The sequence below is a fragment of the Aedes albopictus genome, chromosome 3 (assembly GCF_035046485.1).
Source record: "Aedes albopictus strain Foshan chromosome 3, AalbF5, whole genome shotgun sequence".
NCBI lineage: Eukaryota > Metazoa > Arthropoda > Insecta > Diptera > Culicidae > Aedes > Aedes albopictus.
Window position 1 is genome coordinate 416238488 of NC_085138.1, and position 23908 is coordinate 416262395.

Sequence of the window (23908 nt, forward strand, 5' to 3'; positions counted from 1 at the left end):
AGGTTCGTTCCGAACTGGTGAAGTCGTGATCGGTAACGCGCATAATCGAAAGAAGTAACGGAGGATGATGGGCTACCATTTTTACGAGCGGTGAAGGAGCTAACATTACAGGAGCAGTTGAATTCAAATCGCTGACAAAGCATAGGTCAAGGTAGTAAAGAAGCTCCGGACGGAGACGTTGTTACTAATCTATGCCATCTTTCGCCTCGATTACGCTTTCGCTTTTCCGAATCTCCTATCAGTTTATATCACCATGACATTCCTAGCACCTGTTAGACCTCGGATACTCGAAAATCCATCTGTTCTCGGTCAAGTTTGTCTAGTGGAGCCGTCTCTTGCAAACCGGGCAAGAATGGACCAGAATTTCCATCCAATAAATCTGACGGGTAAACTAGTAGGAACTCGCTGATTTTGTAAGTTTTGACCACAAATAGAACCAAAATACAGTCGGGACTGCCATGGGCAATGTCAGATGGTATTATATATGGCATGTGACCGATCTTGTTAATATGTGCTTATCTTTTGAATGGAATAATACTGTGATTCATAAAAGGCAAATAAAGATACATTTTTCATTAGTTTACTATTTTATTTGTTGATTTTTTTTCTAGACTGATGTACTTTGCGAAAAATGGTTGTAAATCCTTGTAACTGTTTATTTAAGGAAAATAGCGTCGAGTAACACTTTTTTTGTGACTGTTGCTATCATTATTAAGCGGATAATCCTTTGTGTCATTCTCTAGAACTTGTTCGTCTTCCAATATAATGTCATTATATGAATGAGCCTTCTATTCCATCTACAGTGAACGTATCATATCCGATTTCTAAAATGATTTCAACTGATTGAATAATGTTTAAAAGTTATTGAACACAACGGAATTGCCTGTTCCATTCAAATCATCCTTATAGCTTGAATTGTAGTTCAGCTGAAGAGTTGGGATCCAATTTGCAGCATTAGTGTCATTGGAAGCGGAAGGTTTGCCTACGAGTGAAGAGTTAATTTTTATTTAAAGACATTTATCTACTTCTGGGTATTTACTTGTTCCAAAATGCTGTCCACAAATCTATTGCCCGAGACATCTTTTCCGCTCATTCCTGCATGTTCAATCCACAATTCTCTTCGAATAAGATCTCGGGCGGTTTGTATCGATGGGAAGCGATGAAAACTAACTTCGTCCTTGCCTTGCCTGGCACCACAGCCGTCCACGCAACATTTTGAAGGCATATTTCAATCAATCTTTAACGAACGGTAACAAAATCGAGGAAATTTTTGTTTTTCTTTCAAATCAACAATTTGAAGGTCCTTGACAACGGATGTTTTCAAATTGAAATATTTTTAAAGCATGCTAGGATCTATGCTATAACGTCGGCAAGATCCGTCAACCGGGGGTGATTCAGATTTTATAGCAGCGTAGCGTAAAAAGCTGGATTCGCCAGATCGGTGCTTTAACCAACTAAGCCACAGAACATGTAACGATTCTGTGGAATAGAACGCCAAACTGACTCCGCTTCACCTGTTTCTCCTGAGCATATGTTCCGTTATTCATGTACACTGTACATGCGACACTCTTATAAGATCACTGGTCGGGGGGAGCAATAGGAATTCGCTTAACCCGTAAACACCCGCGACGATCTGCTTTTGGTAGAAATGCAATATCTTCTTTGTATTAAAACATTTTACCCCGTTTTTTTTATAGTCAAGGGGAATAGTTGTGCTAAGAAATGCATGGTACCTCCCCCCTTTGCACCCTCCCCCCCTTTGCGGGGAGCCGAAAGTACGTGACTTTTTTTTTGTATTTTCTATAAATTCTGCATGTTTTTGCTCAAATTTTATCGTTTTGCTGATCATCAATAGTTTTCACAGATCCTAGACATGCAATCTATTACTACCCATCATAGTCTGTTGAAGTTTCGATCCCAGAGTTATTCTAAGGCCTCCAAAGTACTTCGAAGTTTGTGACACAAATCTAACATTCTCAACCAAATTTTACACACGATGAATGATCACAGAACAGAGTCTACGGTACTCAAAAAGCCTCAAAGCATCCCTAGAATATTCATGATACATGGATTGGGTGATCTACAGGGGATGGCCAAAATGTTTGGGATAGGCAACTTTTTTTTTCTCCCACAAAAAAGTTCAAAAAGCTATAACTTTTCATTGAGCGCATCAAAAAATCTCAAATTTTGACTGTTTGTCAACCTATTATGTGTGCATCATTGGTACAAATTTGGGCTCGATTGATTAATATTTCGCGAAGTTAGAACCGTTCGGGTAAAACACTATTTTTCAGACAACTCATTTTTGAGCCTTCATATCTCGGAAACCAGTGAACCGAATTAAATGAAATTTTGAACGTACACTAACAATATGTAAATGCTTCACAAACTATTAAAACACAGGTACTTTTTAAACGTTGAAAAAAGTTATCATGGATTGACACTTTTTGGATTTTTCTCGACAAAATGTAATTTTTTTACATCAATGTCAATAAATTTTAGTGTTGATATCCAAAGATTTTCCACTTCTGTTCTCAAGTTAGGCTGACACAAATTTCGGTTTTCTCTTATGTCACCACCCCCTCGGAAAATTTTGGTTGGAATTCGACATTTTGAGGGGGGACACAAATAAATTATTCAAGAAATTTTAAAATTTTGAAGTGAAATTAGAGTCATCGAGAAAATTTCCTAACAAATCCGATGAGTTTGACGATTTTGCCCAATTGTTTGGGTAATTTTTGATCAAATACATTTATTATTTATCATCCCCCCCCCTTTGACGAGTCAAGAAGCAAAGTGACAAAAGAAGAAAACGAGATTTGTTCCGGCCTTATCTCTAATCAGATATATTAGAGCCTATTGAGATTAAAGGAAGAACACATTTAGTAATTTTTGTGTGGTATTGTAAATTTGACTTATTTTCGCCTTGAGAAAATATTACATTTTATAACGTCGTATTAAGTATCAACACATTGTTAATAAACGTTAAAAAAATCACTCAATTCGGTTCACTGGTTTCCGAGATATGACAGTTCAAAAATGAGTTGTCTAAATAATAGTGTTTTACCCGAACGGTTCTAACTTCGCGAAAAATTAATCAATCGAGCCCAAATTTGTACCACTGATGCACATATAATAGGTCGACAAACAGTCAAAATTTGAGATTTTTTGATGCACTCTATGAAAAGTTGCAGCATATTGAACTTTTTTGTGGGAGAAAAAAAGTTGCCTATCCCAAACATTTTGGCCATCCCCTTAGGTCATCCAAACTACTCTGGAATTCATTTTCTTAAGTCTAAAACATCTACCATCGTTTGTGTTCACTCTGTTCAAGAAATTCAGTCAAGTTGATGTCCATTAGACCTCACAATGATATGAGCAACTTGATATTGTGGTAGTTGGATATTCCATGAAATATAAATGACCTCCAATACACTTTGAAGTTTAGGTTACGATATCTACATACTGTATCATGCTTTAGTTGTGGAAAATTTTCGTCGAATGTAGTCTATACTGCTGATGGAACCTCAGTACACATCTATAATGCTTTTGGTACACTCATGGGATATTCCAGACTTTCCAAACTGTCCTGGAATTGGGATCTTCAAGGTCTACAGGCTCTCATCTTGTTTTTCTTCACTCTATCGGCATAATTCTTTCATGATTGTATCTGTGCACCTCATTATATTACGAGTGTCTCTATTTGTTGCTTTTTGGGGGTCCACTGGCATACAAACGGACCCAATGTATTTTGAAGTATTGGTCGCAATATCTGTAAATCTTAGGATATTTTTATTGTAGCGTATGCTCGCGGAATATAATTTACGCTACTCTTAGAACCTCAGAGTGCAATTCTGATAACTTAGCAACATTCACTTGGTGGTCTAGATCATCCAAACTATTCTGGAATCAAGATCTTCAAACATTACAAGCTCTACTCTTGTATCTCTTTACTTTGTGGGTGTTATTCTTCCACGATTGCCTCTGTTGTATCTCATAATAAATATTGAGTATTTTTTTGTATTACTTGTGCATCCACTGACATACAAATGATCGTTATTGTATTTGGAAGTGTCGAAAATTACCCAAGAATTCCTATAGGCGTTCCTCGGAAATTCCTCCAGGAGTCCCTCAGAAATTCATCATGATGTTCTCCGAGAACATCTACGAATTCTTAGGAAATGTTTCAGGACTTACCGTGAAATTCTGCAGGAGTTTCCCAGCAGTTTCTCGAGAATTTCTTCAGGAGCTATGCTGGAATTCCTTCAGGAGTTCCTCAGGAATTTCTCCAGAAATTCCCCGAGGATTCCACGGAAGTCCCTAAAAGATTTCTCCAGGCATTTCCTTAAAACTCCTCCAGGAAATTTTCTCAAGAGTTCCTCCAGGAAGTTTTCCAGGAATTCCTCCAGGAATTTTCCTATGAATTTCTACAGGAATTACTCCAGCAATTTCTCTAGAATTTCTTCCAGGGATTCCTTAAGGGATCCCTTCCGGAATACCCCCAGGGATTTCTTCGCGAATTCCTCCATGGACTCATCAAGGAATTCATTCAGGTATTCCTCCAGGAATTCCTCCAGAGTTTCCTCCAGGAATTCTTCTAGAGAATTTCTCCGGGTAATCTTCCCGGGTAATTTCTCCAGAAAATCCAGGAATTTCTTCATGAATAACTGCTAATTTATCTATGAGTTCATCATGGGATTCCTTCAGAAATTCCTCCACGGTGCCCTCCAGAAATTCATCCTGGAGTTCCTTCAGGAATTCCTCCACAAAATTATCCCAGTATACCTCCAGCAATTCCAACAGAGGTTCTTCCCGGAATTCCTTACAGGGAGTGCTTCTTGAATTGTTTCAGGAATTCCATCAGTCATTCCGCCAGGGATTCCTTCAGGAATTCTTTCTGGATATACTCGAGGATATAATCCTGAAATTCCTCCAGAAAATACTCTAAGAGTTCCTTCAGGAATTACTCCAGGAATTTCTCCAGGAATTACTCTACGAATTCCTTCTTTTATTTCTACAGGAAATCGTCTAGGAATTGTTCCGGGAAACATCCCAGGAATTCCTTCAAGAAATATTCTAGGAATTCCTCCAGCAATAACTGCAGGAATTCCTACAGGAATTGCTGTAGGAATTACTACAGGAATTTCTCCAGAAAATACTTTAATTCCAGTTCTTGAGGGAAACACGTGAGGTATTCGGAATTACTCGCATGAATTTATCCATGAGTTCTTACAGGAAATACTTCATGAAATTTTCCAGGAATTCCTCCAGAAAATAAAAATGAAAAAAAAAACTACAGAATTTCCTCACAGTTCAAGGAAATCCTTCAGGAGTTCCTCTAAGAATTTCCCTGGGAAATTCTTTAAAAACTCCTTCACAAATTACTGCATGAATTCTTGCAGGAAGTACTCCAGGAGTTCCTCCAGGGTATTCTCCAGATATTTCTTCAAGAAATTCTTGAAGAAATTGCTGGTAGCATTCTTGTAGGAATTCTTGGAGGAATTCCTGAAAAAAATCTTCAAGGAATTCTTGGAGAAATTCCCAGAGATTTAAAAAAAAAAATTTATTTCTGTGTATTTCAACTTATGCTAATTCTACACTAGTTCCTAATGAGATTCTTGGAAGAATTCTTGAAGGATTTCCTGAAGTATCCCTTGAATCCATTGAATCCTGAAGAAAACCCTGGATTAGTTGGTGGAGGAAACCTTGGAAGAATTTCTGAAGGAGCTCTGGAGGAATTCCTGGAGGAGTACCTGAATAAATTCATGGATGAATCCATGGAGGAATCCATGCAGGAATCCCTGGGGGTATTCCTGCAGGAATCTTTGAAGGAATCCCTTAAGGAATCCCTGGAAGAACTTCTAGAGAAACCGCTGGAGGAATCCCTGGAAAAATTCTTAGGAAAATTCCTGGAGGAATCCCGGAAAACTTCCTAGAGGAATCCCAGGAGAAATTTCTGGATGAGCTCTTGAGAAAACTTCCTTGAGGAGTTTTCAGGAAACTCCTGGAGAAATCCTTAGGGGACTCCCGTGGAGTCCTGGGAAATTCCTGAGGAACTTTCGGAAGAATTCACGAGGAACTCCTGCATAGTTTTTCGAAAGATTCTTGAAGTAATTCCTGAGGAACTCCTTAAGGAATTACAGCATAGCTCCTGATGGAATTTTCGAGAAACTGCTGGGAAAATCCTGCAGAATTTCATGAAAGTCCTGTAGCATTCTCTTGGAACTCGCAGAGGTATTCTCGGAGAACATCACGATGAATTTCTGAGGGACTCCTGGAGGAATTTCCGAGGAACGCTTAGAGAAATTCTTGGGTAATTTCCGTTACCGACAGTAATCGTGGAAGAATAACACCGATAAAGTAAAGAGATACAAGAGTAGAGCTTGTGGCGCTTGAAGGTCTTAAATCCAGAATAGTTTGGACGACCTAGATCACCAAGTGAATGTTGCTAAGTCATCAGAATTGCACTCTGAGGTTCTAAGAGTAGCGTAGATTATAGTCCGCGAGCATTCGCTACAATAAAAATATCCTAAGATTTACAGATATTGCGACCCATACTTCAATTTTACAGAAATTTTTTGCATGAGTCGTTAATTTAGATGTTAATTGACCAATTACCCTTTTGATTGCTTAAAAAAATTTTCAAGCTTAATGGCTTGCAGTCAAAAAAGCCCAAAGTCGCATATTTTGCCCTATAAATTCAGGTATAGCTCAAAATTAAGACGTGTTGGAGCAAATATGAGCCCGCATTCGGATTCAGCGGCCCAAAATCCTTCGGAGACACATAAGTTTGCTCTTGAGACAAAAAAATGTTGCGCTGTGTTATTTTCAGTGAACTATGCTCCATATAAGGGTATGCGGTATACCGAAAAATTTCGCCAAATACACCTCGAAACGAAATTCCGCGGAATTCCACGGAATTCAACTAGGCGAAATTTATGATTTTGAATTTCGTTTCGTTTCGTCAAGTTCCAAAAATTTCGCCTTCAAAAAATATAATTTGACGAAATTAAACGGAATTCCGCGGAATGTCTAATAAATTTCGAAAACAAGTTCATAGTGTAAATCTCCATATCATCTATCGAGAAACAAACCAGTGCCAGGCTGAAAGTCTCTTTAATACAGACAAAACAAATCTCGAATATACCTCTTATCTAGGACCTACCATGAAGACATTTTTGAAAAGCTCAAGTAACACACTTGTCACGGAAGATTCACGGTGGCACAGGTTATTGTTGCGCAGAAGTCACTGTGACTTACTTCTAACAAATTTACACTAACTTGCCGTGGCTTTTCTGTGGCAAGGCAAGTGTGTTACTTGAGAGGATGCTTTCAACGCGAGACCATAAATAATATATTGGTTAGATTTCCTAATGAAATCAAATGTAAAAAAATAAAAAAAACTTCATTTTAGATTCCCCATAAAATTTTTGTAGCAGAGTAATGAAGAATAACAGGATTAGATGATATAGCCCACATCCTATATACTAGCAAAAGTTTTAGGAAAACATGGAAGCTCTCTCAGGGGATATCTCTATAAAAATATTGGAAATCCCAGGAGAAATCGAAGATACATATTCGGTAGAAAGTTTGTTCCTTGGAAAAGATTCTGAATAAACCCTTTTGAAATAGTTTAAGTTTCCACTGGAACTCTTGAAAGAGATTCACCATTAAGGCGAGGAATGGACCTGAAAGGGAATCACTCAAGTAATTTCCGTTCAGTACATTATTTTCCCTTTTTGATGGAATTCTCAATCTTTATATTTGTTAAGTTAATTTCCAAAATATGTTCGGGTTCTGAAGGCATTGATGTAGGAGTTTGAAGCGGTATTCTCAAAGTATTTCAAGTGCATTTGCAGGGGTTCATACCGATTTTTTTGACGAGTTTTTTTTTGAGACTTTCAGGTATAATTTGAAATTGCCGAGCACGAAAAATGACAACTCCGCTATGCACACAGCCAATTTTTTAAGCGATTCAGGCAAGGAAATTCTTATGCATAAAGATAGGCCGAGAAATTCCTTCTGATTTGCAAACATCCCTTAAACCATAACTTTTAGCTTTTTGAAACATTTCATGAAATTGTGAATAAAATAATCAAAGATTGCCTTGGTGATCGCGACGTTTAACCAGGATAATCTTTAACCAGCAGTTTACGCTGTTAAGTGAATGCCCCTATTTAATTTGGTAAAAATACATTTGTTAGCTGGATTACATCATTTCAATTGTTCGCCAACAAACTCTGGACAAGGGAACCTTTTTTTTTTAAATACATAATTATGAAAACTTTGTGTTTTTTATATATATATTTTTATCTTTTGTAGCAAAACAACTCCCAGGCTATTTTATTTTGGGACTGAAATTCTCGAATCAAAAGACCTGAAAGTTTTACCGGGTTTAGTTCGGGTGTAGTTCGAGCATTTTATAACATCATCGCAATGATACAACGTATTTATAAAGTCATTATTGGAGCAATCTTGTAAGGTTAATAATGTAATTGTTGAAAATTTCAATATCTGTGATTAAAATTTGTAGAAAATTGAGTCTGGGACAATTTTGGCAGGAGGACCTATTAAGGGCACTTTGCGCGCTAACACAGTCAACTTTGTACCAATTGACTTGATTGTTCGTGTGCAGTGAGATGTGTACAATATTTAGTCACGGACAAAATTTCAAGTAAACTGGTCCCCTTGCCCAAATGATCTAAAACCCAACTGTGGCAAATGAAGTCGGTGGGATAAGAGTGTTAAGGGAAACAAAATTCATGTCACCGGTAGGAAAAAAAAAATGCAAACACGCTGCATCAATTTGCACAAAATTTATATAACTCCAAATTCCGCGGAATTTTTTTGAAAATTTCGTTTCGTTTCGAAAAACACCGAGTGAATTCTGATTTCGTATCGATCTAACGAAACATTTTTGAATTTCGTTTCGTTTCGTACCGCATCGCATCACAAATTTCACATACCGTTTCATTTCGTATCGCTTTGTAAAAATCTCATACCGCATACCCTTAGCTCCATATGCTAACACCTGCAATGCTGCCATGCACCATGCATCAAACCGGGAATCGACATACGTTGCGGTATTCCTGTTCCGGATTCATACAACATAATCAACATTTTTGCAGTGCAATCAAACCCAAATCAACCAACCACACCAAGTAAAAAAAATCCTGAAAACTCCAATTAGCATTGCACACTGGGCCAGGAACAGAGATTAGCAAGACAAAACCTCTAGCACATTGGGGTTACGTCCTATCAAGTTGGTGTCTTTGGCAAAGTTGTTGGGTTTTATCTGCGCCTCAAATTGCGCTTGGAATTTAGTTCGTAAAACCGCCGCATAGGTGGCGCTGCGGTACTAACTTTTTTATTTTACATCCTAGAGCTTTGGCGTCTTCGGCAAAGTTGTAAAACAGGAAAAAATATGAATAGTTGTTGAAGACACTAAAACTGTAGCTCTTAAAATAACAAAATTACATTGAATTTTATAAACGAACGACTTAAATTTTCAGTTTTATGTCATTATCTTGTTTCTCAGCCTACATGTTGCCATGGCAACAGAAAACAACAATCGCAGTAGTCGAACAAGATCGTACATTTGAAATTGTATTTCACTCTTGCAACAATCATGCGTTTTGAGGTATAATACATACATTTGTCTAGGTATTACTAGTAGAAATCCCTGTTTTAGTGTATATGAGTGATATAGCGTAATCTGCACCTTCCTGATTTTGCCTGAATGAAACGCATGTAGGTTAGTAAATTCGCTTCTTGAATCTTTTTAAACATTCGGGACCGCAACAAGACGCTGCCACTCACTTCACGCCCACCGCAAATTCCAGATTGTCGTGCATCCAAATAAGTTTATTTTCAGTATTAGACAAGTCTAACGAGGAGCCTAATTTGAGCCCAAACGAATTCAAAAAATAAACTGGATCGGATATAAGTTAGCTGAGATATTGTGGTTGGCGTAAAATGGATGACAGCGTCTTTTGAGCCCCAACTTTACCTTTGTTTTATCCGTTTTCACGTCAAATCTGAAACAATATCAACTGCAACAGAAAATCTGAAAGATTTGTCAGATAAAAGTTTTCGAATTATTCATTTCACAGTTTTAGTGCGATTACAAAATAGCAGAATGGCTAGAGGTAGATTTTTTTATTTCACTAATAGAGTATTCGTACCCTTCTCATCCTACGAAGAACACGGGACTGAAGTGCTGTTTGTTTTGTTTCTTATTTTTGTACTTTTGTTAGAAGTGAGCACAAAAAAAAAACAAAAAGAACAGAATCAAACGGTGCCGTAATCGCTTGTTTACAAATAGGATGAATTTGGGAGCGTGAGATTACTTATGACACTTACACCCTAATTATTATATCAAGCGTAATGAGTTGACGAGCATCTTTTAAAACATTTCACCATCGGGGCGATTGATTTAATTTTCATATACTGCCCATGATCGCATATGAATAAGAAACCCAGCATATATGGGACTAATATGCGGTCATAGGCAGTTTAAGATTCCACCTACTTCATCGACAGTTTTATTTTCTAGAAAAATCCCGCAATATTCCGCATGGTAATGCTGCTTAGGCAGCATCCATTTATTACGTAACGCTAAAATCCCCCTCCGTAACGCTTTTTTGTATGAAAACCCGAAAATTTTTGTATGGGCCGTAACGCTTGGCCATACTCCCCCCTCCTCCTAGAGCGTTACGTAATTTGTGGCTGGCGCCTTACTTCAATCATACTTAATATAATAAATATATAAGTGAATTAATATACCTTTTGTCCGCTATCTTCACAACCCACAAAGGCCGTTAATGGATAATTTGTTAACTTTTATCTGATAAATTCTTCAGTTCACCTACGAAAAATGCGTTTGATTCGGGCAAAATCAGGAAGGTGCACATCGACAGCTAGCGATATAACATTCATATACACTAATACAGGAATTTCTACTAGTAATACAAATGTATATATTATTCCTCAAAACGCATGATTGTTGCAAGAGAGAAAAACAATTTCAAATGTACGATCCTGTTCGACTACTGCGATTTTTGTTTTCTGTTGCCATGGAAACATGTAGGGTAAAAGCCCCCTTCTTCGGCCTAGTACCTATATTCATCTCATTTTGTCTCAAGGACTAGAGATGTGCGCCGTCGAGATTTATTACTTCACGCCGCCGGATGTTTTGATTTTCTAGCACGCCGCCAGCTTAAAACTCATCACGCCGCCGAACTTAGAATTTCCCCAATAATCTTCAGAAAATAATCGATTTAAGTTTAAACGCTCCCAAAATGAATGCATGTCATTCATTGCCGAATAAACAAAATATTTCATTCAATGATCCTGTTGAGATTTTAGTTACTTTTTAGTCACTTATATATCATCATATAAAAATCCTAGCAAATATCATATTCTTCACACAAGGTGTATAAAGCATGCAATGACAGCATGCATGCTTTTCCCCGCGTGACGTCATAACGACGTTCGTTTATAATTGAGGGGGTTAGAAGCAAAGGGGTGTAAGTGACAAAAACCCACTTTCGAGTAAATGAGGTTTAAAATTTTTCGTCAATTTTTCATTACATACATACAAAATGTGAGGAATTTCAAAATCAACCCAATTTTCTCCGATGTAATGAAATCTGAAGAATTCAGGTTCTAATAATTCAATTCATGCCATAACTTAAGAATTATTGGATTTTTTTTTATTTATTATGGAACGTTTAATTGTCTGCCGCACTATATACGAGTGCGCAATTACAAGTTACTACACTAAAACCTCAATTTATGCACATGGCTGGGGGTGCAGGTTTTCTTTCCAGCTATTAATGGCGAACAGTAAACAACGCCTTCCGAGAGATTGATCATAGCCAACCCCCCCGTAACTTGACAGATGAGCTCAGTTTCGCGTACCTACTTGCAAATCGCAGATGTCGCTACTGTTCGTAAACAACGGGTCCATCCATCACTGACGCAACAATTTTTGTCCATGCGAAAACATCTTTTTGTTTCGTGGTGAGTGGAAGCCAACAAGAGGCTAGCGTTTCGTATCAAAAGGACGTATTCAACAGAAGCGCAAAAACTAATGTTCATTAAATTGAAATTATTTTGATTTTTGTTTTTGTTGTTGTAAGACATGTAATAAAAGCACATGTTTAAACGGTCTTCCATATTAATTGGTGACTGCGCATGCTAGATCAAACCGAAGATCAATTTCGAAAAAAAACATGTGCAAATGATTGTTTTTAACTTCCATTTTGATTTGGCCACCAGATATGTAGCTGTAAAATGTTAGCATAAGTAACCTAATTTATTACTTGCTGGTGCTTAATAAACCGCACTAGAAGAAAACATGAGTTTCTTATTAATTTTATTCAATTCAATTTAATTTTATGAAAGCCGATTACTTTGACTTTACTTGTTTTATAGATATAATTTTCGCTTCTAGTAAACAAAGTCATTATGCCGCACTTTATTTGCATTTATCAACCACAAAAAATCGGAAACAACAAATAAAGGTTTCTGTTTAATGTTTTAATATTTTTTGTTCGGTTTGTTATTGTAGGTTTTCGTCCTTTTCAAAAGTAGCGCTTGCCGCTTTGAATCTGACAGTACCACCCGGACCAAAATTTTAGGTACGCTGACGTTGTTCGGCAGCTGTCAAGAAGCTCCCGGGTTGATCATAGCAGGCACTGCGCGCGGACGTGCAATCATTTTTTTCTGTCACAATTCGGCTGATACTCTAAAGGAAAATATATCGGAAAATTAGAATCGAGTTTGGAAATCCTATTTTGTTGAGCTGGGGATACAACGCAAGAAGCTTACAGTTACAGTGCGCGAGTTGACTGTAGGATTGATTGAAGATTTATTGTGGAAGATCAAGTAGATTCCGGAAACTCTGGCTCGTCATGACGTTGACGATGGATTGTTGGCGATCAGGATTGACGTGCAGCCGTTGCAGCATCTTTTTGACGATCATCAGACAAACCGGTGAGATATTTCTGATTTGCTTTGATTTATATTACACACTTGTAAGTTAAATTTTATGGTTAACATGTGTCAACATGACAATTTCTCGTACGCTTTTTCGCCAAGGAAAGCACCCCATTAAACCCTATCCAATTTCCAACTCCAGATATCTATGAAGTGGGCCAAGTTCTTGGACATATTCTGAGTAGATATCTAATCAACATTTCCTCCCCATCCCCGCTGATCGTAAGGACCTGGCCAGGTGTCGAGAGTTCGTTAAATGAAAGGTTTGTCAAATCCCAGGCAACTTTTCTGGCGCATTAAACGTCTCTATCGACAGCCACCCCAGGATGTGTACGGTCGGCTATGCTATGGCTGGGGGTGCATAAATTAAAAAAGGCATAAAATGAGGGAAATTTGTGCATAAAAAAAAAACGCTTCCGTAACGCCTCTGAATCCCGCCGAAAATGCTCTGAAACTTCCTGAAATGGCTCCAAAATTCCCCTTAAACCGCCTCGTACCCCATGTAACGCACCTGCGACGCTCCGAAACCCCCGAAAACGCCTCCATAAGGCCTCTGAATCCCGCCAAAAATGCTCTGAAACTTCCTGAAATGCCTCCAAATTCCCTCTAAAATCCCCTCGGACCCAATGTAACGCATCTGAACCCCCACTTGCACCCGTTTAACGCACGTGAGATCCTCGGAAACCCCCGAAAACGTACCAGTAACGCCTCCAAACCCCGTCGAAAATCCTCTGAAACTCTCTGAAATGCTTTCGAAAACCCCCTCAGACCCCCGAAAACCCCGCGGAGATCTCCTGGTACCTCGCGGAAACCCCTGGGAACCCCCTGAAACTCCTCTGTGACTTCCATTTGCTCACCCTTAAAAACACCCTTTAGCCGCCGTTGCAATAGTTACCGTCATTATTAAATATTCTTATGCACAATATTGGTTCTGAGTAGCTTTCCCTTAATTTATGCAGGTCATAAAAAAAGGTGCATAAATTAAAAAGTGCATTGAAATAACATGCATAAATTGAGGTTTTAGTGTATTTACATTCTCATATGCAAAGTATAGTTTGTTAAAATGTTTCGCTATATGAGATGTAAAAGAGCGAAATATTGAATTCTCATTTTTAACGCCGCCGCCGCCGCCGACGACCAAAAATGATGTTTTAACCGCGGCGCACATCTCTGCCGAAGCACCAAAGCAAGCATCACAGCGGTGCCAGACATCAAGAAACAAGTAGTTAATTGAATGAGATTTGGTCACTACAAATACGATGTTTTTTCAATCAGAATATGGTCGTTTCTTGGTTTAACATCTTGGTAATCGAACTTCTACGCAAATCGATCAATAATTTCATTTTCCAACGCAATTTCTTTCAAAATATTTGGTTTGGTTTTCATCTAAATATGCTGCTACCGCTCAAGCTTTACGAACTATCATCCAGTTCGGCAGCACTGATTTGCCAATCAGCTGTGAATGTATGCGAGTGCAAAACGTGGGGAGCGAGCATAGACGATTCGTCGCGCCGCACATTGTTGTGACTTTTCCTTTGCGAGAGAGGAAAACAATCACAATGAAACTGTCACCTGCTAGGGAAAGGGAGTGCGTTAGTGGGTGAGTGCAGAATGCTCTACGATGAGAAAATGTGAGAGTGGTTGTGGATTTGCTGTAAATACTGTTGAGATGAATAAGGGGCCACCCGGTGGACCGCGATGAGATGAAAATTTTACGGTGTGCTGAAGATAGGTGCGAGTGGCTCGCGATTTGTGATCGCAATTAAATCAAATATTGAAGGTAAATCCCACTCTAGTGCATCGTAAGATCAACAGTGGAAGTGAGCACGTGTGTTAAAGGTTTGTATTATTAAGTTTGAAGCGTATACATTGCGCTGTGAGTGATTTTTCATGTTGCACATCCTTAATGAGACTAAGATAGGCACAAATACCCTAGGCTGAAAAACAAGATACATTAGTGACCCGATTTTGTCAGCCCCTTTTCAGAACACATTTTTTGCTCTCCTCAAATATCTGAACAGTTTTTCAAACTTTTTATTCCTCTATGTTCTGCATTTAAGCTGTAGTTCGATGATAAACATGAATTAATTGATTAAAGTTCAACCGTAATATAACGAGAACAAAAAGTTTGTCGCAAAATGGGGCTGACAAAATCGGGTCCTTACTGTATTGACATAAAACCGAAAATTTAAGTGGTTCGTTTATTAAATTCAATGTAACTTTGTAATTTTAAGAGCTACAGTTTTAGTGTCTTCGACAACTATTCATATTTTTGCCTGTTCTACAACTTTGCCGAAGACGCCAAAGCTCTAGGATGTAAAATAAAAAAGTTAGTACCGCAGCGCCACCTATGCGGCGGTTTTACAAACTAAATTCCAAGCGCAATTTGAGGCGCAGATAAAACCCAACAACTTTGCCGAAGACACCAACTTGATAGGACGTAACCCCAATGTGCTAGAGGTTTTGTCTTGCTAATCTCTGTTCCTGGCCCAGTGTGCATTGGCTCCACCGGCTCTCCCTAGCACCGATGCTCCGCTGCAGAACCAATTTTTCACTATCCATCCCCCACATTCAAGCGCCTGTACGTGTAGGCACGCCATCACTCCATCCTAAATGCCGACTGGAAAGTTTTCCAAGCTCCCACCTGCCCAATTTGTCTATCAACACGTCGAATCGACTTGGCTGGGAGGCCGGTTGGGGCACCCGTAAAATAAAGACAGACAAACCGGGAGGGAGAAGAAAAAAAGCCCGAAACAATCCGACAGCAACGAAAAAATCGGCGCCGGGAAAAGTTGCAATCAGCCGAACCGATCGCTGCTGCTGCTCCCCGCAGACGACGACGGATGGACAGATAGACGCCATGGCGCGGCGCGGGCCGGCCGCGTTCCAATTGTTCTCAGAAGTAGGTACCTAAGGCTCGAGTCGTAGCCCGAGCGATGCACGGGCCGGGCTGGCTGGGTTCTGGGTCTCTCTCTCAGACTGCCGTCTGGTAACTTTTCACCGGTGGTGGTAGATAGCGATAAAAAAATAGTGGCGGTGGCTGGGCGTGGGCGTTCGAATCTATTGGTGAAGTACCTATCAGATACACATGTCTGTCCGATTGAGAGGGTGTCTGGCACTGGCAGATACTTGGAACTGTTCGCCAATATTCACTCTAGTGGGATTATGCAGGTGTTGTGTTTAACTAGTTATGACTTCTTTTATCTTGTGCTTCTTCTTCTTTCCGGCTCGAGGTTCTCATTGGAACTTGGCCTGCCTCTCTTCAACTTGTGTTATTTGAGCACTTCTACAGCTATTAATTGAAGGGGTTTTTCTTGCCTGCCATTGCATGAATTTGCATATTGTGAGGCAAGCACAAAGGAACAATCTCAGCATGTTTATGAACGCTGAAATTCTTGAATCTGAAGAGAGTGTCTTGATCCGTCAGGACAAACGGACGCATTGGCAAATTTCCGGTACCACCTCTACTGGTATTTGTTTGCTTTTTCGTCGGAAACTAAGCATAAACACTAGATTTTTTGTGCTGTTTTTCAGATTCATAGCTCACAATACTGCTTTACTGTCTTTTTACTTTTTCCCAACTCCTTCAACCGTTCCAGGATCTTCCGTCCAACGATCGCTTCCCCCTCTCTCTTGTCACCAACAATTCCTTTTCCACCGCACTAACAGCAAGGAAAATAAACGCAAATCCTACAGCATTGATATCAAGGAAGCAACCAACCACAAGACATTAATGTCTCTAATTAGAGAATATGATGCTGTTTTAGAGTATCCAACTTAATACGTACATTAGGGTGTAGCAGGTTAAATTCTATCAAAACTTCAACTTTTAAATGTTTTTCTGGATTATAAATGTGACAATTACACATGTTTCCTTCAACTTTATTGACATACGTTGTTCGGAGAACTTGTAGCAAACAAGTATATCTTTCAATTTTTGGAAAAATAATTGATTTTTGAAAAGTTTTAGTGTAGTCAGGGCCGGGGTCACAGTGTTGTGGGGGCCCCTTGTTTTAGAGAATTTATTTTTGCTCACTAATCTAGAAAAAATATTAAAAGTTCTAAAAAAAAGTGCTGATCTCATTAAAGAAGAATTTAAATCTAGGAGAGTTTTGAATTTTTAGTACCGTCGTTGGGGGTGAGAATGGGTCAAAAAAGGATACTCAGAGATTGTTTGTTAAATAACAAATGCAATTGAAGTCGGAATAACTTTTTATTTGGTATGTATACTCTTCTATATGGTAATGAAAGCTTAGCAAGAATGTATCACATTATATGAATTACTTACTAAACTACAAATGATTGAAAATTGACCCAATCTCACCCCTTAGAGGGGGTGAGAATGGGTCAAAGTATTCGAAGTCACCAATCTAAGAATATAAGTTAATTTTATTGATCATATCTAGTAAATCTATTTAAAATACAATGTAACCATGATGAATAAAAATTTAGGTAATTTTAAAAGTTGATAAATCCACCTAAAAGGGCTAATACAACCGAAAAACTATTAAAATTTGATAAAATATAGTTTGTATGTTGTATCGCCTTTTTTAGCCACCATAATCATCCTCATTTAAAGTTTCAACCTCCAAGAGAGGAGGCAGGAAGATTACAATGAGGGAGGGACGCATTGAAAGATTGATTGAAAAAAATAAATGATATTTTTAGTATACTGCATAAGAAATGCTTAACCAAGCCCTCCGTTATAAACTCTTATGTACATGATCATTGGCCTCTCAAGATAGAGTGTCGTTCAAATATTATGTTATACAACATTTCACATTATTAGACTCTCGCAATAACATTTAAACGAATATGCAGTACACTAAAGGCTAGATGATGATTAGAGGACCTGTCCAAACGCGTGGGTGTATTTTTATAAATGATTTTAGGCACTAAACGTATGAACACACTCGCTTGACGCTTCTTCGACATATTTTCGAAAATAGCGTGCTTTTATGAAGATACGGTAAACATGGCACCACTTTAAAGTCAAATGGGGACTGGATAACAAGTTGAATTTTTAGTTAAGGTTATGTGCAGTCGATAACTTGCTTGACCCAATCTCACCCCCATTCTCAATATTTAGACATAGGGTCGAAAATATTGAATTTTTAAATAAAAAGTGCATTGACAGCCCATTTTTTTCTTTGCATCAACCAGGTAATACCTACAGCAAACTACTTATAAGAAAATTTATGGTTAGGTGCTTGTGTGGAACATTGCGAGGAGAATTTTTTTCAGAGTGATTTACTAGTAGTTTCATCACATAAGTTTAGCCACAAATTCAACAAAAAACGATTATTGCTAAACATCTTATTCTGCATCTGGACGCTTAAAAACATCTCCTCTTTGAAATAATATAAAGTTTTCAATATAAATTAGCGATAGTTGACGAGTTATTTCAAATTTTATGTTTCTCCGTTTTGACCCAATCTCACCCCCCAGACCCATTGTCACCCCCATCGACGGTACACATCGTTCTCGAAATTATGAATAGTAAAACGCGCTTTTCGCGAGTGTGTTCGTGGCATCATCATCATTAAATAAATTTAGTCAGAATATTTGACGAGGTCTCCAATTAACTTTAAAGCGGAAGTCTTCGAAAATTTCGATTACAAATTGTAGCACAAGCACCAAATCTGGAGCTCGATTTGAATAGGTCGTATGTACATTTGTCGATATAAAATTCGATCAGTTTATTCGATCAGTATATTTAATATAATTTGTAGCGAAATCCTTGGAGCAGTTTTCGAAGAATTGGCTGCTAGACTATCATGACTTCTTCGTTGAAGTTCGGAGCATAAGCTCCGGAGCTAATGGAATTCCTGCCGACCTCCCAGAAGAATTTTTGACAACATTCTTCTGGCAAAACTTCATGTAGCAATGTAAACTCTAATACAAACTATTGAAGTTTTTTTTCGGAAATCTTTGATAAGTTTCCGATTAAATTTATGATTTATTTCTTATACCATTTCCTGTCAAATTTCTAGAAATTTTTTGACGGAGATCGCAAACGAATTTCACAAAAAAAATGCGAAAGTTTTAGAATTTTCTCAAACTAATTTACACCCTTCATCCAGAAAAAAAATTTCTCAAGAACTCAATCATTACCTATCTTCTCTAAGAAAAATCGGGCCGAAATAAATCAAACTTTAAAACTGTTTCAGCAGTTCTGAAATTTTATTTAAATAGTAAGATTGCTAAGCTAAATGTTCTAGTTTTCACGTAAATGCGTTTGATTTTGATGACCTGCATCGATTTTATTCAAATGACATTGATTTCCATGGGGCCTTGCCCCCTAACTACGTTATAAATTGGCCCGTAAGTTGCTTTGTAAAATTAAACCCTGGAATTCCAAAAAGTGCACTAAATTTTAAAAGAAATTATTGCAATTCTTCCAAGAACTCTTTAGAAAATTCCTTTAACTTTCTTGGAAAAATTGAGGCCTTTTTAGCATACTTTTTAAGAGCACCGTGGAAAATTGAAAAAAATTCTTCTCAAATTTTACAGATCTATTCAGCACTATCTTTTTGATTCTCAATTCTACAGAGTTATTGATTTTTTTTCAGAATTCATGCAGCGATTTTCTACAGGATTTACTTTTTAGCAATTTCACAAGACTTCCTGATTAAAAAAAGTTTTGGAGATTTTTTTTAATTTCTTAAGTAATTGAATATGAAGCAGTAGTATTTTCAACATAAAAAATTACATGCCATAATATATTATATACCTTGTAAATTGACAGTAATTTGAAGTTCTTATGATAAAAAACACATTAAAGATAAATTTCTTGCACTACTTTTTCTTTCTTGTTTCACTTGTTCACATTTTTATTCGTGAAGTGAGATTTAAGGGGGGCCCCTGAAATGTGGGGGCCCGGAGCCCTGGCCCCCCTGCCCCCCCCCTTAAATCTGGCTCTGAGTGTAGTTATAATTTCTTAAAGTTCGAAAATAGTCAAAAACTCAAAGTTGATTTGATGCATTTTGTTGAAACCACCAGTTACTTCTTTTTCTATGCCAATCAAAATATGGGGGTGGACTTGAGAATTAGGGAACATTTTTAAAAAAGTGGACTGGACAGTCCTAATGGTACACGCATGCGATTTGCGGCAGTATGGTGATGATGTTCCAGAAGTATATTTCAGATATTATTTTTGATCTTCTATCTCTTATATCAATCAAAACAATATCACTGTTCAATCTTCATATCAAAATATGCTTTAGGAGGTCAACAAGACTGAAAATGCTTCTTTTTACTTGCTTACACTCAAAGAATATCGAGTAACATTTTCAGACCACTTTGTTTGACGGATCTCCCGATTTGTGCTTACAAAAACTCGGGTTAAATTGCATTAATTGGAAAATGGACGCAAGGGACCTTCACCTTAAGGTAATCCACCAAGAGTTCATTTAAAAAAATCTTCAAAGATTCCTCCAGAAATTCTTCCAAGGATTTCCTAAGAAATTTTTTTTTCCGGAAATTGCTCTGAATATTCATCCTAGAAGTCTTCTAAGGATACCTTATAAAATCTTTTACTGATTCCTTCACGAACTTGCTCATTAGCTCTTCGAAGGATTTAATGAAAATCACAGATTTCAGATTTTTTTCAGAAATTCTTTTAGCGATTCTATACGACATTTCTTCAAGGTTTCCTTCACATATTCTCATGTTAATTTAGTTAATTTAATTCATTTAGAAAACTTTGCAGAATTTTTTGTTTGTGTATTTTAACTTATGCTAATTCTACACTTTTTGCAGAATCTTTGCCAAGCATCCCCCGAAATTAATTCTTAGATTATTTCGGAAATTGTTACAGTGATTTTTTCTGGAAAACTTTCAGGATTTGGCCTTAGTACTTTGTTCTGGTATTTCTTCTCAAACACCTCCAGGAGTTTCTCTAAGCATTGCATTGGGATTTCCCGCAAGGAATTCTCCATGAATTCAAACAGGGTTTAATCGACAATATTCTGCAGGATTTTTGCTGCCTTTTCACAGATTTTTGCATTATTACTTCCTTCTCAAGAAATTTCCTACATTAATTCATACAGAGATTTCACGAGGACTTACTCTTCGTGTTTTTCCATATATTTGAATAGGCATTTCGGCAAAGATATCCGTAGAAATTTATCCACGAATTATTTAAGGAATAATTCAGAAATATTTTCCGGTAGTTCTACTGGAATTCTTTTAGATATTACAATTCCTTTAGTAAGATTTCCATGGATTGCTGCAAACTCTGAAGGGATTTCCCTCAGATATTTCTTTAGGGATTCCTACAGAATGTTTTCCAAAAATTTCGTCGGAAATTCTTACATGGATTCTTTTTAAAACTCTTTCAGTGAATTTTGCTGAAAATCTTTCAGAAATTGCTTCAGGAATTCATCTTGGTATTTCTCAACATGCTTCTCCAGATATTTCATCAGGAGTTTTCTCAGACATTACATCCAGAATACCCGCAGGGATATCTCCAGATTTTTTTCAGGGTTTCATTGATAACTTGCTTCAGGAATTTTTGCATTAACACTTCATCCTCCAGAAATTCCTGCATAACCTCATACGCAGATTTCTTGAGGAGTTCCTCCTTGTAATGATCCATGTATTTCTCCTCGTATTTCAACAGAAATTTCTCCAGAATTTCCTCCAAAGATACACCTAGGAATTTCTTCTCGGATTCTTTTCACAGTTATATCGGCAGGAATTCTTTTGGACATAAACAACCCTTTGTAAGATTTCCATGGTAACTTTAGGACACTCTGCAGAGATTTCTCCCAGATATTTCAGGGAACCCTACACAATGTTTTCTAAAAATTGCCCCGGAAATTCTTGCATGAATTGTTTTAAAAATTCCTCCAGTGGATTTTTCTGAAAATCTTAAAGTGGTTGCTTCAGGACTTCGTTTCGATGTTTCCTCACCAACTTCTCCAGATATTTCTTCAGGAGTTTCTCCAGACATTACAGGAATGTCTCCAGGAACTCATTCGATAATATCCTGCTGGAATATCTCTCCAGACTCTTGCAATATTATTTGTTTTAACAGAAAATCCTGCAGAAATTCATGCAGAGATTTCTTGAAGAGTTCCTCCATTTCTTCCTACATATATTTCAACAGATTTTTTTTCAGGATTTCCTCCAAAGATACCCCTAGGAATTTCTCATCATTTACACATTTTTCAGAAATATTTTCAAGATATTTTTATAGGAATCTTTTATGGGAAGCTTATCCAGATGTTTTCTTTTCAGATAAGTCCTTCAAAAATGCGTCCACACATTCTTCCAGGAATAATGTCGACAAACTCTTCGGAATTTTCCAAGAAGTTGTGTCCATGATTTTTTATAAAAATATTCCAATATTTTTTCTTTTTTTTTTTTTAGGAATTCCACCAAGGACTTCTCAAGGAGCTGCTCATGGTTCTTCAGAAATACCTCCTAAGATTCCCTCAGGAAATTCCCTGGAATACCTTCAGATATTGAATTCTTTTAAGATTACCATCAGCAACCTCACAAGGAGTTCGACATGAGGTTTCCTCTGCTTTTTTTTCTTAGATTCCGTCAGAGACATCTCCAGGGAGCTACAGCAAGAGATGTCTTCAGCATTTCCATGAGTACAATTTTTCAGAAATTCCTCTAAGAATTCCCTTGAACAATCTCCTGGAATTTCTTCGGCAATTTTACCCAAAGGTTTCTGAAAAATAATGTTAACAAAAGTTTATGAATTTCTGATGGCTTGGAAGATTTTTTTTTTATGGGAGCTCTGCAAAAAAATTAAAAACAAAAATCCTGAAGAAGTACTGTAGAAATTTCTTAAGACATTTTTTTTTCAAGAATTTTGAAGTATTTCTTGTGTTGTGCTGGTGTAATATATTATAAAAAAAGTATGAGAAAGCATTGAATGAATTTCAGCAGAAACATTCTGTGAAAAAAAAAATCTAAGGGGGATTTGGCGGGAGGTTGGGGTTGTGTGGTGGTTTGTAAGTTAGTATTTCCCCTGATTAACATTTTGAATAGTATATTTAAAGAAATCATTCCTGGGGAGTGGACCTGGTGTGATGGTAGAACACTTGACTATCACGTCGAGGACCTGGGATCGAATCCCACTCTCGACAAACTCACAAAGTGTAAGTTCTTCCTTCGGAAGGGAAGTAAAGCGTGGGTCCCGAGATGAACTAGCCTAGGGCTAAAAATCTCGTTAATACAAATAAAAAAAGAAATCATTCCCTTCTTGAAATGTTTTTCTCACTCCGTAATGGACACAACTCCAAAGATTGTTCAGAAAGTTCCCATAGAATTCATGGTTTCTCTGAAAATTTAACTTAACATTTATCAACATTGGCTTCTTAAACGGTGTTGAGAAAATTTCATATTTTGAATCTGCACGTCAGACTGAGTCAAAATCCTACTTTTCATGAATTTTGGTGTCCAGGATTTGATTAATCACCCCTTGTCGTATCTCTTACTGGGCGGAGCTGTCAAGCAGTTGCAGTCAAAATGTTGTTTCAAAAAATATGTTTGAAATTGATTTTAAGTATCAATGTGGTAACATTGTGGCTCAGAAACAGGGGCTCTTTTGTAAAAAAAAAATGAAAAATCAAAACTTAAAATCCAATTATTGAAAAGTTATAAAAAAGTTCCAAATCCCAAGAAATCTTGCAACATGAATGTTTTAAATAATAAACGAAAAGCATTTGGCCAAGCTGAGCTACTTGACAACTTTTGAGGCTGAAAGTCAGCTTTTTACAGAAAAATAATAAAAAAAATCGAAGGGTTGAAATTGTATGACTAACATAGATCCGCGATGACCGATGAATATCACTCTCAGTGTATTTTTTTTTCTCTAAAAGTCAAGGAAAAATATCTTTAAACATGTTCGATGATTTCATTTTCATCCAACAAACAGTTTGAGAGC

General features: G+C 37.4%; 1 protein-coding gene and 1 pseudogene across 3 annotated transcripts in view; both read right to left on the bottom strand.

The window, feature by feature from the left end:
• The window catches only part of LOC109622131 (beta-1-syntrophin), an 804166-nt gene that overhangs the window by 161821 nt on the left and 618437 nt on the right, over positions 1-23908 (bottom strand). The gene's annotated exons all lie outside the window — the stretch shown is intronic.
• On the bottom strand, positions 422-8974 carry LOC134289544 (uncharacterized; annotated as a pseudogene).